A 20,597-nucleotide genomic window follows, 5' to 3' on the forward strand; every position below is an offset into this window, starting at 1 on the left:
TTTTATAACTGATCCTAAGCATAGACCATGCTCAAATTACCTGCATAAATAATATGTACAAATATGTACATATATGTATGTATTTTCAGGTATGTAACTATAAAAAAAAACATGTGCAATTATTTTTATTACATTTCAAAAGGAACTTCAAATAACCTTACTAAGGAAATACCAGTACCTTTCTCACGGTTGTCCTTTATATTTTCTTCTAATAATTTTAAAACGAATAGAAAATAAATTTTTTGTGATAATAAAACCAACAGGCACAGGAAATTCCCAAAAATCAAATGTTAACCAATTCAATTAGTCAGAAAATTTATTGTGCACGTGTAGATAATACTTCGAATCATATAAGTATAAAGAAAGATAAATTTTATAGAAATTCTTTTGCAAAAATATTAATGAAAAATACAGTATACTTTTACAGTTTTAATAACAGGTATTGTACAATTGCATCATAATACAAATTTGTATAGTGAGAAAAAAACAATATATTTTTTTTTAATTTTTAGTCTTTTTTTATTATCTTTTATTACAAAATTTTTTAACAATTCTGGATAAAATGAATAATTTTTTATGGATTTTATTAGAAGTTGTTATTTCTTTTTAAATGTAAACCAGTATTTATTTAGTACATAGTTTATATTTACGCATAAAGGTTACCAACTTAGTGTTTAAGAAAAAAAACACACGACTTTTTTAAAAAGCTTTGTTGAAAAAATGTTTGCAAGTTTTCGGACATTTTAGAATATTTTTAAAATTTTATGTTATTGTTCAAAATTATTAATCTGTTTGCATTTTCTTTTAGCACTTAAAAGTTTTTGTGTTCTAATTTTAACGATGTTTTTTTTTTGTTAACAAAACGTTGTAATCGAGATTATTAAAAAATCAAAATTATTAATTTCAAACCAATGGTCATAGCTATTCATGAGCAAGAATAATATTTCAAGAAAACCTACAGTATGCAAAAAATAAGTCATGCACCTTTATATTAATGACAATTGTATGTCGTGTATAATATAGTAACAATAACTATTTTATGCATAAAATTCAAACTTTATTTTTCTAAACATTTGTATTTTTCAGAAGCATAACCGTGTAAATTCGTTGTGAATCTCAAAACTTTTATATAATTCAAAAAAATTCCCTTTAATTTTTTATTTTTTTTCTATGTGTGCATTAAAAATTTAACATTTTTTTGATTAAAAAATTTTGAAATTTTAAAATCTTAAAAAAAATTTTTTTTTAATGCAATTCTTTTTCAAATTTTCTTCAAAGTATGCTACAAAATGTTGATTAAAACTCCAAAACAATAATAATAAATTTTTTATATCATCAACTATATAGCGCCTTCTATTTTATAATGTATTGCAATTAAAAGTATAATTAAAAGTCAAAAATGAGAACAATAACTGCAATTTTAAACAATGAATAATATACACATGAATACATGAACATGATGCAATCCTCTTTTTACGTATGACTGAAATACAATTATGAATTCAGATTTATGCAATAAAATGGTGAGTGAATGAAAATCTGTAAGAAACAACAATTTTTTTCATTTTGTTTTCTATAACAATAAAGAGTTTTATATCGATTCAAAAAAAATTTCTTAAAAATATTCAAAAATTCAAATTATTTGAAAATTGATAGGAAACTTCAGCAATAAAATCCCAATACAAAATTTTGTTCTTAAAGAGTTTTTGTTTTTTTTTTAAGTTAATTCTATTTATGAAAATGAGGAAAATTGATTTATAAAAGAACGATATTTTGAAATATTTCCGTTTCATAAGAAATTTCCATATATAAAAATCAATAATTATTTATAAAAAAAAGCTGGCTTCAGAAATGTACCTAAATATTACTTGAAGAGCTGCGTCAAAATCAAAAACAAAAATTATTACATATGCTCCATTTAAGGGTAAGAAAATAGCACTTTACAGATTTTGTGTAGATTTGTAAATTCTTAAAGGAATCGAGTATGGCAACAGAACAACTTCTCCCGGCCAGAAGAAAAAAATACTTATTTTACACAATTATTCTTGGAGATGGCTCTTCATTTTTGTATGAAAAATATTTAAATTTATAAGTTAGTTTTTACTTTTTTAAAATTATAATTATATACATATTGTAATTTAATTTCTATGAAAATATTTTTAGATTGAGACCATACTTTAATATAAACATATTATTGTTTGTGAATGGTTTTGGTTGAAAAATTTAAAGCTCAAACAAGCCTAAATTTCTGTACCTGTGCAAAGAATTTTAATTATCTTAAAAAAATGTAATAAAATTTAAATATAATTTGAAGTTGAGCAATCAATTTAAACATTTCTTTAGAAATATATTAAAGTTTTAAAATTTCAATCATTCGACTGTACATAATCTTCCAGAAATTCTAAAATTATAATAAAATGTACAATAAGTAAAAATTTTTAAAACTTATTTTAAAATAAAGACATAAAAATTTAAAACTAGTCTTCAAGTCTAGCTTTATATGAAAAAAAAAAAACTGTCTTATACCATTTTCTATATCTTTTATAACAGGTCTTGCATATTTTATTATTTTAAAGCTTTTAAATTAATTAAAGAAATTTTTGAATAAAATTTCAAATTAAATTTTATAATTATATGAAAAACCTGTTTAAATTCTTTTACTATATTAAAATTCTTATAAAATATAACACAGATATTCTGCGTATAGTGTACACATAAGTATAGTAATGGACTAAACATGATATAAAAAATTTATTAAAATAATTTATTTAAGTTGATATACTTAGTCATTTTTTTTCGACAAGTTTTAGTTGAGAAAAAAGTGTTAAACGCTTAAATATTCAAAAATATAAATGTATGTGGATATATTTTATTTTAATAAAAACCTTAACCTTTGCAATGAAGTAACAGTTTTAAAATAGCCATGGCATGACAACATTTTTTATTTTCATTTATCCAAACATATTTATATTAATTAAATATTTTGTGCATATTCGTAAATCTACAGAAATATTTAAAAACAAAAATAACTAATATAATTTTTTTTTCATTTCCTATACTTTATGACGATATTTTATCGGACTATTATTAATACATTTTGTGTAAACTACAATAACTGACAATTATAAATAAAGTGTGTTTCAACATTGTCTATATTATATTAAAATTTTACTTTAATTTTTTAATTTTAGTTCACCTTAAAAGTGAAACGGTTTAATATTGGGAGATCATTTTGATTTTTCACTAAACAGAGTATTAGTCGATATTCTAACAGTATAATCGTGTAAAGAAATTTGTTCAGCAAGATTACTATTGCGGATTATCACTGCCCTGAACAAGTCATTCAAGATGTTTGATGAGTATAGTTAGTTCGGACCGATTTTTATATGGTAATATATTTAAAGGTATTGATATGTAGTGCCCATTTTTTGGTTTTGTTCGTATATAATAATGAATATTGCAAATCTAGAAAATTAATTTTTATATTAAGTTTCGTATTGATACTAAATACTCATTAAATTTTTTTTAGTATTGGATGCTAAGAGCTATGCAACATTGGATATAGCGCTCATTTCCGACTAAATACCTCAATATTCGTATTGTACTCTGAATTTTAATTTTAACTTTGTTAATTTAATTTATTATATAAATGTAAGTTAAAACCATAATATTTAATATTAAATGCACAATCTTTAGTATTATAAAATTGTTGATTGATTCTTCAAATATTTTGGCATTTATTTTTTTTAATTATTTAAATAATATTCGTAGGGCATAATAAACTGTTTAATAGGAAATAGAAATAAATAATACCCTCGGGCTAAATAATCTTATTTTGGAATCAAATGAAATACTCTGTTAATTTATAATATTGTTATGTGAGATAAAAAAATCTTTGCGATTTTACTCTTTTTTCTGTTTTTTTTTTTATTTTTAATTTAATATCTTGAAGTTGTATGGCAAATAAGATAACAAAAGTTTTAACACAAACACACTAATAGCTTGCATCGCCATATATTCAATATATTCAAAATTTCAAGTAAAAAAATCAAAAACCTTTAACTTCCTGTTAATAATATATGTAGCGTATCAAGTTATTTGACCACCAAATAAATAATTTTAAAATCAATCTAGATTTTTTTTTTATATAAAAAGAAAAGAACTTGGGTATTTTGCCAATATCACAAAAAGAAAAATTGTAAAAAAAAAATAACTTTGTAAATTGGTTATGGTTATTATATGCAATTTATAAAAAAATGTGTTTAATAAAATCTTAAAATACTTTAAACATGAATAAAAAAGAGTTGAACGTAAAGCAAAAACATAAAAGAAATATAAAAATAAATTGTTAAATAACCTTGAGAACCAATTACTATAAGCATTCAATAATCATAGCTATTTCTTATTTCTAAATAACTATTATTTTTATAAAAACGTTAAGATATTTAAAATTATTTTTTTTTTATATATGAAGAAAAATAGCTTCTTAGTCTTGATTTCAAATATAAAATTAAAGTGAATTAAAAAAATTGATAGAGCACAACTTTTACGAATAATTTAAGTTTATAAAAGAGCTTTGAATTTCGTGCCTAGACAATTAACAAATTATTTCATGACTTTTTTTTTATAAGGTAATATGAAAAATTTATTATTTAATAGAATAAGTTTGTTAAGTTTTATTTTTCATGTATCAGGCTATATAATTTAATAATAATAATTAAAAATCAATTATTATAACAGTTAATTTTTAATAGCATGTATAGGAAGTTTTATAATGTAAATAATTTTAGATGTAATAATTTTTAGATATTTAGCATACCATAGAGAAGAAAGCATAGAATTAACACTAACTTATGTAAGAATAAAAATTTTCAATATAAATAGAAAAAATGCAAATTTTCCTTTAAAAATTCAAGTTTAGATATGAAAATTATTGATACACAGGATGTTAAGGCATAAACAAATTACATAATTTTAAAATATATCTACTACCATATCAAATTGCTTACTTGTTTCAGAAGAGTTTTGAAAAATTTTAAAATATTGCAAAAACTAATTAAAATATTTTTTGTTTTTTTATTTTAAATAAAAAATTTAATATTCAAATTTTATTTATTTAACACACAAAAATTTTTTAAATTTTAAAATTTCTCAATACAAAATGAGTTATGATAGAATTAAAATTTTAGTGATCACAATTTTTTTTTACAAATAACAACATAACTTTAAATTCTTCATCTTAGATTATTAGACAATAACATTTAATTACTATATAAATGTACGCCATAACTTTTATTCTTTTTTTAAGAATATAATAATAGTTATGTAATAATTCCAAAAATAAAATACAAAAATGTAGTTTAGTCATTTTTCTCAATTCTATTGAAATCTAAAAATATAATTTTAATTTAGATAATTGATTCCTAATTATGTATATGCCGTATTTTATTATTAATATTAAAATTCTTAATCATTACTATAACATAACATTGCCCTAAAGTTAAAATTAATAATAATATTGAAGAATCTTCAAAAAATAAAAATTGAAAAATCATTCTCTCAATGCTGATTTCATATAGCGTCAATGGTTTTCTTTTTTTTCTTGTTTTTTTATGTGAAATTTTTATTGTCCCCTCAAAACAAATGAACTTGATTAAAATTTTTTTTTAAAAAATTGTATAATCATTCTTTTAAATCAAAAAAGAAACAAACAATGAAATTTTGGAAAAAAAAATTTTATTCATAAAAAAGTCCTAAAAAAGCTCCTGACAAATTTGGCAATTTCAAGTTTCTTTGGGTTGAGGTCTTTTTTTTCTGTTTATCATTTCAAAAATTTCAAAATTTTTTACAAAAACAAATTTTTTTCATTATTTTCTATATTCTAGGTTACAAGAGAAGGAATAAAAAAAAATCCAGTCTTTAAGTTGCGCGTTGATCACAATAACAAAAAAAACCAGTAAAAGTATGAAAATAAAACAGTTAAAAAATCTCATTCGTTTTTGGTATAATAATTGTAAAAAATATATGAAAAAATTATAAATGGTAAAAGTATGTTAGTATTACGAAACCTGTTTTAATAAAAATAAAAAAAAAAAGATAAATTGGAAAAAATTTCGAATAAAAATAAAAATTCTTTATTAAAATAAAAAACCAATTAATTTTTAATTTTTATGAATTAAAAAAAATGGCTTTAGGGTTGCCATATAGTAATTTAGTTTTAAAATTTAAACTAGGAACAAATTTTTATTTCGTTTTATTTTGTTTTCTTCTTGATTCATATCTAATATATAAAATTAAATATATCAAATGATTTATTTGATTCATTAAATGAAAAAATGAATCACCTGATTCATTTATTTAATAAATCAAATGGTTAATTTAAAATTTGGATTTATAGTTTAAAATTTATAATTAAATTTTTTTTTATAATTTTAGGGACGTGCTTCAAATATTTTATCAGTTTCAAATAATGTGGAAAATCAAAAACTATTACAGGACTTGCAAAATTTAATTTTAATTGTGACTGTAACTTTCGGATGACTTATCGAAAGTATATAAGGTATAGATAAATGTTTTACAATCAATGCTCCCATTCATCACTCATTTGTAAATTGGAATGTGACCTAAATTTTACAAGGGCCGAGAAAGAAAATAATCTAATCCTGTGTTATCGGAAAAAAATATATATTTTTATAACAAATTTTTATTTTCATAGCACAATTTTGGGACGAATCCCTAATGTTAAGAAACTTAATTTTTAAAATTTCGATTAAAATTTCTAAGTAGGCACTTAACAATTTAATATAAAAAATGATTTGAGAAATATAAAATTTTTAAAAATTATAAAATTAAATTATATAAAATAAGTAAGTTAGTATGTAAGTATATATTTAACCTTTATAATCCTAATGAATTTTTTATATGTGTATTCTAATTATTTGATAGTTATTTTTTATTTAAAAAATTGTACACAGATACTAACATACGGTATTCTACATACAGAAAATGAATTTTTAATTCAATACAAAACTGTATATAGAAAACAAAAAAATAAGAAACTTTCACTAACTTTTAAAAAATATACAAGGAACTAATTTAATGTTGTGATGTAGTAAGAAATTGTTGAGTCATTTACTGAGTAAATATTTTATTGAAAATTTTCATATGTAGTCAAATAGTTTCGGTACATTACATACATATATGTATCTTAGTTCCTGAAAGGTTTAGTTAGTTGTATTTTATAGTCGATGTTTTTAAGTCACAATTTTTTTCATGAAATTCGACATGGAATCTAGTTTTGGAAGTGAAAACCAGCTGTTATTTGTGTATAAACTTAAATAAAAATTCCGAAGAACTAAAGGAAGTATTGTAATTAAATTTTAAGAACAGTAATTTATTGGACTTAGTCACATTTAACTATTTCGACTAGTTACGATTTTATTTACAATCATTTGAGTTTTTAACCTAAAAAGTTTTGAAAGAAAATTTCTCAATTTCTCTAAAAAAATATTCCCAATTTTTTCTTTAGAATTTCAATTCAATAAGAAATTTAAAACACAATAAAATTAATATAAAAAATTCAATTAAAATCAATTAATAATTTCAGATATTCTTAATATTAAAAAAGAACAATTTACGAAAAAATATTCCGAAACCGAAATAATATAAAGAAAAGAAATTATTATTATGTATTTTATTAACATTTTTCCATTTTAAATCATAAAATAATTAAAAGAAATCTGTAAATAGTCAAGAATAATTTAAAGAAAAATAGAAAATAACTTATAGTTAAAAACTATGTATGAAGTATTTGTGCTTTTTATGTATAAATTGAGTATTATATATAAATTGATCAGAAAAGAACACCGTTAAAAATCAGTTATATCTTCTTTTTTGTATGTACATAATATTGAAGTATAGTATAAAAATTAGCACCTAGTTAAGTGAGCCAGGTAAAATAAAAATAAACGGAAATTTCGCGTTTCACGGTTTACATTTCGGTATTTTCTATTTTGTTTTCTTTTTTTCTGTGTTATTTTACTTTGTGTTCTCCACATTTTTCATGTATTTTTTCTTTTTTTTTTTGTTGCTACCTAGTTCAATTACAGTTGTTTTTTTACTTTTATATTTTTTTTTTTACTTTTTTCCCGATATTTTAAAATATTATATTTAAAAACAACGATTAATAATATTTCAAAAGTTTTATTAATATTTTTATTTTATTGAGATGAATTGAATTTGTACATTGCTAATTTTCAATCAATTTAGGTACATTCATAATTAGCTAAACAATTCAATAAATTTTATTATTCATACAAAAATCAATGTATAAACTTGTGTAATATTCGAATAATAATTCGTATATACAATAGTACTAGTTGAAAGAAATACTAGGTCAGTATGCTCTGTAAATATTTGTAATGAGTACAAATGGCATTTAGCAAATAAATAAAAAAAATTTTAAAAAAATAAGAAAACAAAGTCAAATAATTTAATTTTTATTTATTTTAGAATGAAAAGCTAAAATTTTAAATTACGCGGTTGCTTGTTTTTTCTTATTGTTTGATTATTAATAAATAAAGATATATATTTTTATATTGACATCAACACATGAGCTCAAACTTTTATATTATAATTTGCATGTAGGAATATATATGAAATTTTATGTCATTCTGTTTAGCAGCACTACTTATTAATTGTGACCCTTTCAATAATACTATTTAGTTTGCAATATTTATTTCATAGTAGTTAATTTTCTCTATTCGAGATTGAGTTTAAAAATTGATTCAATCGAATGTTTTAATGTAAAAATATCTAATTAAGCTATATTCGTACACATTTTCGGAAGTATGTATGTTCAGCTAAGATGGTATTATAGTGATCCATATTTTGTTTACACCTTTTGTAGAAAAAAAATTTTGTAGATGGCTCACCCAGTATACAAAATTGTACAATTTAAAATATACTAATTTTTTGTAAATGTATATGCAAATAAGATTTGATTCTTTCTTTTCTTTCCATTCTAGTTTTAGTTAAAAGCATTCGAAAATTAAAAAAAAAATACGAACGTATTTTAAAAACGAATTATATACAAAAAAAAATAGGCTGATTACATTAAGAATTCTAAATAGTTTCAAAAATTTTTTTAAAGAAATTAAAAACGTTTTCGCTGCTCTAAATATGGAAATGTTTTTTTTTTTCGAAGTACAAAAAGAAAAAGAGAAATTTTTATTTTGCTAAATTTATTTGCTAAAAAAGACAAAAGAAAATAATTTTCACTGTAAATGGCACTCTCTAAAAGGTTAGTCTTTATTTGTGGTCTTTTTGAATCATAATGTAAAAAAATAGTTTTCAACTCAATAAGAAACGTGCTAAATTGCCAAATAACGTGCTTTAAGAATATAAAAATTAAAAACAATAAAAAATTGTTAACCATTTTTGTAAAAACTTAATATTCAAATTTAGGTTTGTTGCAATAACAAAAAGGTATTAAGTGTAAATAGGCAGAATATGAAACTTTAGAACAACGTTATTTTTAATTTTAAAAAAGAAAATTGAAATACAACAATTCTGTTACTTAAATGTAAATTATCGTTTTTAGACTTACTAGATTTTGTGTTTTAGACTTACTAAATTTTATTTTCGGAAATTCATATCCGTTTATTTATAACACAACCAAAATAATGATCATTTTAAACATTTTTAAAATAATAATCATTTTAACGGTACAAATACGCACATAAATAATATAAAACAATTAATGTGAATCACATTATGAATCACATACTAGTTTACAAAATAAATTTTGCACTGTACTATACATATATATAACGAGTTTTAGCATGTAACTTTAGTATATGTTAAACTAATTAATGATATTTAGTAAGTACCAAATGGCATTTTTTGTTTAAATTTATTAATTGTAAGTAAATTGCATTTAATTAGAAAATTAATAAATCAATATTTAAGTTCATAATGGAAAATTTTATTGCTCGATGCTAGCAATTTCGAATTAATTGAAGTTTAAAGATTTAAAAGATCATTTTTGAGGAAAATCCAAATTTTTTGTTTTAAAATGTTCCTCATTAGTTTTAATACTTTTTGAAATTTAATGAGATTTTCAAAGTTTTGCGAAAAACAATTAAAATTTTTTTGAAGAGCATTTTTGTCGCTATAATTTAATTACCTGAAGTTTGAAAATTTTTATAGATATTATGACGAGGAAATTAAACATTGGAATATGTTATATTTGTGATTGAGAATAACTTGTTTTGAACCTTTTGTAACAGATTAAATTATGTCAAGTATTATATAAGAACCATATTTCGAGTACTAATTCAATGTTTTAATTAATTTATTGTAAAATTGCATTTTAAGTTTTTTTTTCATGTACAAATAATTTTAATTTGCAGTCCACTGAACTAATTTCAATTTTTTCCATTATTAATACTTAATATTATGCGGAATTTACGAAAATTCCGTATAAAATTGAAAGCAAAATATGCGCAAATATAAAAATTTTGCAAAGATAATTTTAAAAAACCATAGTTTATACAAAATTTTTGTACTTACACATATATTATGTATGTATTATATAAATATAAATTAAAAATCAAATTCCGGATTTTTTTCACTTTTCTAACTCAATTTTTATCTAATATTTTAAGGAAATTATTATAGCAATTGCTTAATTATAATGCAAAAATAAAAAAAAAATTTAATTTATTTCTATTTGTTTCCTTACATGATTATGCAAAATAAAAATTATTGTATTTTAATAACTTAGTAAACTAATAACTTAAATTCAAAAAATTATGCAAAATATAATTATGGTTTTTTTCATCGGTTTGATATTACTTTAACATAATTAAGAATTGAAAAAAAATACATTTCTATACAATATAAAACAATACAATAGAGTAGTATGCAAGTAAATAGCATATGAATTATTTTTCCTCAAAAAACTCTCACCTATTCAATATTATATTGTATAGGAACTCAAAAACTTTAATAGAAAATTGTTACTTAGAGGTTCAAATATTTTATTCATTCAAAAATATATGTATTATTTGAATAAAATCACACATAATCTTGCAATAATTTGAATTTATAAGAAAAAATCAAAATTTTGCATTATTTTTAAAAGTTGAACTCAAGTTGAATTTCCAAAAAATTTCAAATTTATTGCTCTTAAAAAGTAAAATTTTACGATTATTTTAGTAGGGATTTTTATTTTAATTTTTAGCAAATCAAATATGATTCCAATATTATGTATTAAATTTATTTAAAGTTTTTGTTCGTACCAATTTGTAAAATATTAAGGTAACAATTTTATGCATTGATCACTTTCTAATCGCTTGTAATTTTAAATTTTTTTAATGTGTACGTTAACTTCCAAATTTAATAATTTTATATGTTTATATTAATTTTAGTGATTTTAAAATAGCTTATGAGCCTTGTATATTCTATATTCTAAGTCAATTTTATTAAAAAATAATTACTTACTGCTAACTATAATCAAAACACATTCCTTAACATAAATCAAAAGATTCATTTTCTAAGCTACTTTAAAGTAAATATTCTAAAAATCGAAATTTATGGGTTTATTATAACAAAAAAAATTGTAGGTAGAATAAAGATAAACAATTAATATGTCAAACAAAATTAATCTCAATCAAATTCAACTAAATTTAACCTTGAACTCGAAACAAAAGAAAAAATCAACCAAAAATTATCATAATTCCACAATATCAACCAAATTCTGAATTCCACAAAATTAAATTCACCCAAAATCATCTTAAAAAATTGTTATATAACAACAAAATTGAACAACAGCACTAAGTTAAAACATTTTTTTTTCGTTATCCTTTGAATTCTAATCTTCGCACACTCTTAATATATAATAAGAAGCTATAGGAATATGTGTGTATTGAATGGAATGAATTATATTCGAGAAAATAAATAACAATTTAAAAAAATTAAGTATATTTATGGGATATTCATGACATCATGCACATATTGTACCTCTATAATAAAAATATTGTAACTCACAAAATTAAATTTTTTAGATTCTAATAAAATTGATAGCTATTTACATTTATTTATCATTTGTATTAACAATTTTAATGTAGATTTAAAGGTAACCAACTTGTAACTTTTACAATTATGTACATATGTATATATATTTTATAATCCTTTTCATATAATTTAGATTTATTTTTCAATTTTTCTCCAAATCAATTTTTTTTTTGAGTTATAATACTTTTGTTCTGTCGTTATTAAAATATAAAATTCTTAAAAATTTCCAGACAGAATCAATCAAAGCATATAACATAAAACTTATATTAATGCATTATGCCCACAAAATTAGACCCTAACAAATTTTGTTATATTCAACTCATGTCATCATCACATTACTTTAAAAAGATAAAAAATATGACAATCAACCCAAAATCATCTCCATTTTTTTTAAATTATAAAACATACATAAATATTTTTAAATTAATTTTTTTTTATTTTATTCCATGCACACATATTTAACAAACTTGTATATATGCAAGAGTACACTAGATCTAAAAACAAAATTAATCAAAATAATGATCCCTTCCATCTATAATGCTTTCATTCAATATTTTATATGTTTTGTTTATTCTATTAGGGAACATGCTAGTTTTATATTATATACAGGACGCTGTACATGCTACATTGCTGTATATAATATGAGAAATAAGTAAAAGATACACCTGAACTATGTGAATTTAAAGCAAAAAACAAAAATTTTCAGGTAAATATTAATAAATGAAAATGTAAGCATAACATAGGTATTTCGTGAATTCTTTGGGATTAAAATTCTTTATGCACCCTCAGGGGATTGTCTTTTTTGTTTTTTATTTCATGTATGTTTCACTTATAGTTCTACTTTTATCGCGTCTCTTCTCGTTTATTGTTATTATTATATTATATTTTTGTATTATATTAAAAATATTCATATATGAACCTTTTTTTGTTTTTTGAAATTTGGAAAGTTTTAAGGCATAATATACCCACAATAATATACCAATTCTTAGTAAATATATGCATATCAAAAATGAATGAAGAAAAATTCAAACTTTATATATTCTTTTTTATGGTCTCATCCATCCATATACCATATTATTTTGATGGAAATTTCAAGCGAAACCGCACCTTATCCACATAATATACATGCTCATATTAGTAGGTATAGGTTCCTATATTTAATTATATTTATGTAGATGCACACGATTTTAAAAGAATTTTAAACATGAGGCAAAATAAATTTAATAAGGTTTTTCCATACAAATATTTTTGTACTTAATTTGAATTTTTTGTATAAATTTATAGATTAGAATTGTTTGGTATTTAGATTATTTTATAATATTCATGTAATAATTATTAATAATAATAATGATTAACGATAAAATATTGTAAAATTTTTGAAATTTTAAGATATTGCAAGTAAAAAATAAAAAATTACATATTTCATTCAAACAGGATGTTCTTAAATTTTAAAATTAATAAAAATTTAAGATATCATGAAAATTAATGATTTTTTGTTTTATGAATAAAAATGAAGGTGCTTATTACATTTGCTTTATAGATTAATTGACTTCTAGAATTAGAATATTATAAATTTGGTGTGCCAAAATATAGTATTGTTTAAATTTAAGCTAGTTAATAAAATAAATATTTATTAAAAATTACAATTAATTATGTCAGTATATGTTTTATTGCAAGAAACTAGTAGGTACTTTAAACTAGTTTCTAAAATGCTCTTGTTTTTCTTGATAATTACAATAATCAATTAAGTATTTTAAAGTTAAAAAAATGTAATATTCTAGAAAACAAGTATAGTTTTTTTTAAATATTTTCTTTTCATACTTAATTTTAGACTTTCAATATTATTTTATGAAAGTCTATAGCCTAGAGCAACAAATTTGAAATTAGATTATGATTCATTTAAAAATTATTACCCGGCTTAAAAATTTATACTTGTTATACAACAAATTTATTTGTTATTTAAATTTGTAATCAATATTTAGTTAATATATTTATTATAATTAATATAATTTATTTAAAAATTTCAATAAAACTTTCAAAAACTACTAACAATTCTAAATATTTTGAAAATAAGTTAAAATTAAATAATTTTTTTTGGGCAAATTTTGAAAATATATTGTTCAATAATTTTTAATATTGAAACTAAAATAAATTGAATAATTTGAATTAAAAAAAATTAGATTTAAAATAAATAATTTAATATTGAATTTAAAAAATGTAAAAAAATAAATTTACCTTTAAGATTTTAAATCCCTTTTTCAACTGGTAATCCAATAGAATTTTTTAATCCTTAATTTTTTGTATTAAAATAATCCCAATTTAATATAGAATATACTTGAAATATTTAACAATCCAATTTATCCGGTTAACTTCAATATGAAACATTCAATAAATATTTTTAATTTTTCTTTCAATATATAATTAAAATATAATATGGCAACAATTTTTTTTAATTTTTTCGTATTTATTCACCAAAAAATTTTGTTTACTTTATTCTTTTGTATTTTATTAATAAATAATTAATTCTGCATTAATTTTAAAATAATAAAAATTACATTATTTTACAAAACACTCTGATGAAGTTTTTAAAATTTAAAAAAATAATAATAAATTAAAACAAAAAAAAATAGTATCTGGCCACATTTACTTTTTATTTATATTTATAGAAAATGCCGAAATTCACCTGAAATATTTATTGATTTTAGAATATTTCAAATTTAAAATACTGTTAAAAATATAAAATATTGTAAAAGTTTTGGATAATTATAATATTTTTTAAAGTTTTTTTTTAATATAATAGTTTTCTTTTTATTATACGTTCAATAATTTTGAATAAAATATTTCAGAAATAATTTTGTCCAATTGAAAACGAAATATTAAAATGATAAAAAATTTTCTCATGTCTTTTAAATTTAAATATAATAATCTAAGTCAAATAATTAAAAAATATCGAACTGCAATGCGAATGCTTTACAATGATTAATTAGCTATTAGGTAATGTAACAGGTTCCTAATATCGTAAATTTCTAATAATAAAACTAATATTTTTGAAGATAATTTGAAAGTAATTTAAATTAACCTAATTAATTATCATTATGGTAAAACAGAAGTAATTAATTTTCTTTTAAATTAGAAAAATGTCTAGATACATATGTATAATTAAAGACTCTTTAATTCATAAAAACTCATTAGATAATATTTTTACTCCTATACATATTATGTATTTGTAATCATTAAAAAAGGTCATTAACTTTAATTAAATTTGAACTCGAAAGAGTGTTGTTATAAAAAAATAACTATTATTAAATAAGCTACTTAAATAAAACAAAAAAGAATTTCAAAGTTAATTATTACAATTATTGCATATTATATTAAATAATGTAAATTTTTTTTGTAAAATTGTTACAAAGTTCAATAAAAGGGTTAAAATTTTAAGTAATAATTCAAAACAATATACTTAATATAAGTTGTTTTTTATGTAATAATGTTCCTGTGTTACCATAATATTTTTTTTTGCCATTTATAATTGCATCATATTTAAAAATGTTTCCCAAGACTTTGTTTATGTAAATTCTAATGTACAATTTAGAGAACATACAGAATTCAGGATAGTGATAGTGTTTGAAATTTATGACTACAATTATCTATAACATGGATAGCCTTAATCAGCCTTAAAATTTTAATAGTTTTTAAATATTATTTTTCTAACTAATATTTATATCTTATAAAAACAATTCAAATGTTTGTTAAAAATTACTCAAATTATGTAGCTATTATAAAAAAAATTATTATAAAACTGTTATATTATAATACTTTTCTCTATATATTATAAATGTTATATTTTATTCAAATTGATGCTCATTTAAATGTTTACTTTAATCATATAAATCTATTATACTAGTAATCTATTTTATTGCAAATATGTTCTACTTGTATACATGCATATAATATGTATAACATTAATAAATAGGTATAGAAGCTGTATAATTTATATAATTTACTGTATACATGCACATTACATTGTAATTTACTCTTTTTTCAATGATCACTATTATTCTATATTAATAACAATTTTATAATAATAATATTATGAAAGTTATAATAAATTAAAGAATAATAATAATATTATATGTAATATGCATTATACTGAAATGACTATGAAAATAAAATATTAATTTATTCTCCTTCTTTATCTTCCATATAATAATGTTATATTTGATTAAATTTTTCTTTAACGTTATACATATATATACTAAGTTTGATTCAAACTTCAAAAGTTTTAAAATTTCTCCTTATGCTAATTCCTTCTTTCTTGAAAAAAAAATAAAAACAACAGCATAAAAAAAAGTATTACATTTTCTCTTTGTAACAAATACCATTCTATTTAAAAAAGTAAAACAAAAAAAAAAATCTTTTATACAAAAAAATGAAAAAATGCTGCGAGCTACACACTTTAATAAAAAATTAAAAGTTGGAAAAAATATTAAAATTTTTCGTGTTTTCAACTCCAATTTTATTTATTATAGACTCTTAAATTCTAAGAGTTTATAAAAATATTTTCTGTATAACATTTATTATTATTTTTTTTCTGTTTTTGTATCCAATATGAGAATGAAGCTCTTGAAATATTTTCCTTCCTCCTCTATATAAAATCCAAATTGAATATTTTTTTAAATTATTTTTTTCTAAGGAAATTTTTTTTTTGAAGAAAATAAATTTTTAAAGTAATAATAAAAATTACTATTTAAAGCAAAACTGTTATATTATGACATGAGAATTTTTTAAAATCATTTTTTATTACAAGTTTAACACGCTATCCTTCTTTTTATTCACTCTGTCATAATTCAAAAAAGTTTTAAATTTTTTTTTTGGTTTTTGCATTAATATAACACTTGCTATTTAAAATTTCTAAATTAATTTTTTTTTTATAAAATAAAATCACAAATTTATTGTATTTATTTATTTTTATTTTAATTTTAAATTAAATAGTTTTATAATTTTTAAAGGATGAAATGTTATTAATTAATGTGTATAACAAAATTAAATCCAGCATTGAAGTCTTTCGTTTTAATAAAATATTTAATTTATTTATTTTATTTTTCCAATTCCAAACCAATAATAATTGAAATTTTCAGTTTATTTTTAAATTAGTTTAATAATATATTTTTATTATAAATAATAATTATATTGTAAATTATTAAAAATAATAAAAAAAGAAATTTTTTTTTTAGTTCTTGCTTATATTCCAAAGACAAAAAATAAAATGTACCATTCAATCCGAAGGCCAAATACTCACTAACTGATTTCGTTTAAGAAAAAAAATGTAAGTAGCGATTACTTGGCAGAAGGAACCAGTTAAGTTTTCAGTTATTTAGATATGGAAAAAAAAGAAAAATAAAAAAAAAAATGAATTAATTTTTTTTTTTATTTTCTACCTTTTATATATGTTTGCATATTTTCTCTGTGTATTGACATACAGCGTGCGTGCGTATGTGTGCTTCTTGAAGATAAAAATATACAAGTTAATATGTTAGGAAAGTTGACTTGTCTTCGAATTCTAGGTATCAAAATAATATTTTTAAATAATTATATGTATATGAAAAATTTTTCTTAGTATTTGTATTTAAATTATAAAAATATATTATGGTAGTAAAATATCGAATTAAAATTTTCTTAAGTGTGAGTCAATAATAATGGAGTAGTTTTTGTTTAGTTTTTTATTTTCAAGTTGAGTTGAAATATTAAGTAAAATTTGAGTGATTTAAAAGAGATTAGAAGAGTGTGTTCGTTTCTTATATTTTTAAAAAAAAAAAAATATTTATAGCATTTATACTTGCACTCTAAATACTCAAACAAAATTGAAACGGCACGCAATAAGCAAATCAAAATTTACACTGGTATATATATACATATTTTTATATAAAGTCTTTAAGAAAGTGCACAGTAGCAGTCGCGTTTGAGTTCCAAGCGGAAGATGATTGAAATAAAATTTGCTAATACAGATGGATTAGATGGTTGATATTGAACTGAGCGGGTTTTTACACTTTAACATTTTTTCGACATTATATAATTACAGTAGTACAGTATATAAACCAATTATAATGAATAATATAACAGTATATAAACCAATAATTCTCAATTTTTAAAATTACAATACTTCACATTTCTTATTTATAATAATTCACAATTTTATAATAATCTTAAAAAATTAAATTTTAAAAACAAATTTAAGTTACAAAAATTTTCTACTACAAAATCTTTTAAGCATATTGGCAACATTTTCAGTTGAGAAAAGATTAAGAATCACTCAAATTTAATATAAAAATTCAACTCAAATTCAATAATACAAAAGGTAAAAGAGTTTCTTTTTCATGTGTCTTTTTCACCTGTATTTTATAAATTTTTTTCGCATACAGGTGAGGAATAAAAAAATTATTTTTTTTTTTGTAATTTTGTTTTTTTATTAAAATCTAGTATGAGTGTAAGTATAAAGTAATAAAAAAAATTCCGATATGCAGTTCATTTTTCCAGAAATTGGAATTTTGTCGATTGGCGGTTTTTCAAGTTATAATTCACCGCTATAGAAAAAAAAAATTAAACATAAACAACAAAACGAAAATTCATGTTTTATAGTAATTGCTAGCAATTTGAAAGTGGTTTTGTACTTTTAATATAAAAAATGTCAAACAAGAAAACTGAAATTGCTAAAATACGAAAAATTGCAAATAACGAAGGCTACACCACACCACAAACAATTTTTATATTTTTAAAATTCAGGCTTTTGGTGAATGAGATGTGGTGAATTTTTTCCTTTTTTTTTTTCTTGAAAATCACACACATATTTTGTATGTTGTACAGAAATCTAATTTATACATGTATGTGAAAATATTTGCACACATGGAAGGAAAATTTTTTTTTATACGGACTTAGGAATTTTTTAAAATTGTAAATTTTTTTTTTTAATTTTATTGCTATTTTTTTTTCTTTTTTTACTGTTTTATTCCTGTGGTGGTATGATGTCATTCATCGGTTGTGCAATTAAAAGGTTGTTTTTATGTTTTTTCTTTCTTATTTTTTTTTACTTCTTTATTTCGGTTTCTCATTTTTGTATTATTAAGAATTTGTGTCAGGATCTTTACTTATTTTGTCTGTAGATAAATTCATTGTGCGTATAAACGGACAAATATAAAATTTAATGGGTAAAAATAAAAACAAAATAATTTCGGTGAACCCGAATGAGAATAAAATAAATATGAGATGGAATGGCTGTGTTCATTGTCTGAACTTTTTTCATCCAATTTATATTAAAATATTCAATGTAGAAAAAGTCTCTTAACTATTGTTAGTTTATTAATTTATATTTGCAGAAAAATATTCCAAATAAAACAGAAAGCTACTCCAGAGGCTTTAAATTTTGGAATTCTTAAAAACATTTTCTGATTAAACCATATTTGTAGATTGTAGATTTTCAAGCGAAACAAGTTGGGGCTGTTGGGGCTATTGCGGATATTAATAAGATTGGGAGATATCCACAAGTGAATTGGACAGCAGTTCCCGAATAATTAAGAAGCCTTGTCCAAAGCAATTGCAACAGGAGACAGCCAGTGTCGAGTACAAATCTTGCATAGTGAAGGAATCTGACTTAACCGTATGAGATACAAGGTATTTCAAGCAAAATTTTAGAAACTTTAATACAATAAAATATGTATTAATGCTTTGAATATGAAAATTTATTAAATTTTATTTTCTATAGCTAAATTCTATAGGACACGGCAGAGACCTTTCAAGATACATTCATATTACTTTTTTAAGTCTTCACAGAGGCGAAAAGCAGTATTTCGAACTTATTATCAAAGTAAAAGATTTGGTGAAAATTTTTCATTCCCAAATTTTTATACAAATATTTTATTTTATTAAAATAAACTTGCATTCAAAATGTATTTCATATGAATAGTTACATACTCTTCTAAATTAGATAGTTAATCTCAAAAACTGATACCGTTATAGTTCTCAATTTCTAAAATGTACATACTTATTATATTAATTATGGGTTAACTAAAATTTAAAATCTAAAAAAGAAAAGAACAAAGTAGAACAATTAGGAATTTTTGGAATTGAAAATCAAAATTTTTTTTCGTATACATACGAGTAACCTTATTTATTTTATTTTTGAGCTGTCTACGAAGACAATCGTACAGTATTTGTATACAATTAATTTGTAACAAATAAAATCAATATTATTTTATTGTCTTAATTAATTTCCAAGCATATACATACACATATAATCTAAAAATAAACTGTTACCGTAAATATGTATCTGTTCATATTTTGAATTAATGTCAGTATGTTATGTACTGCCATATTATATTTTAACATGGTCTATTAAAAACAATAAATTTAATTAAAATATCTACATACATTAAAAAATATCTACATACATAGTATTGATTTTAATTTTCTTATTATTGCTATTCCTATTTGAAATTATGAATTAAGAAAAATTCTCATGTACGCAAAAT

At 20.6% G+C, this 20,597-nt stretch overlaps 1 protein-coding gene across 2 annotated transcripts in view; it reads right to left on the reverse strand.

Moving 5' to 3' along the window:
- Positions 1-14,405, reverse strand: part of LOC129616312 (uncharacterized) — a 96,399-nt gene extending 81,994 nt beyond the window's left edge. The window contains exon 1 of one of the 2 annotated variants that reach the window (XM_055531926.1): positions 14,314-14,405. The gene's annotated coding sequence lies outside the window, so the exon portion shown is untranslated. The remainder of the gene's footprint in view (positions 1-14,313) is intronic. The other variant, XM_055531921.1, reaches the window with a different exon arrangement.
- Positions 14,406-20,597: the final 6,192 nt, after the last annotated feature.

This window comes from Condylostylus longicornis, unplaced genomic scaffold, assembly GCF_029603195.1.
Source record: "Condylostylus longicornis isolate FDR11 unplaced genomic scaffold, ASM2960319v2 ptg000005l, whole genome shotgun sequence".
Classification (NCBI taxonomy): domain Eukaryota; kingdom Metazoa; phylum Arthropoda; class Insecta; order Diptera; family Dolichopodidae; genus Condylostylus; species Condylostylus longicornis.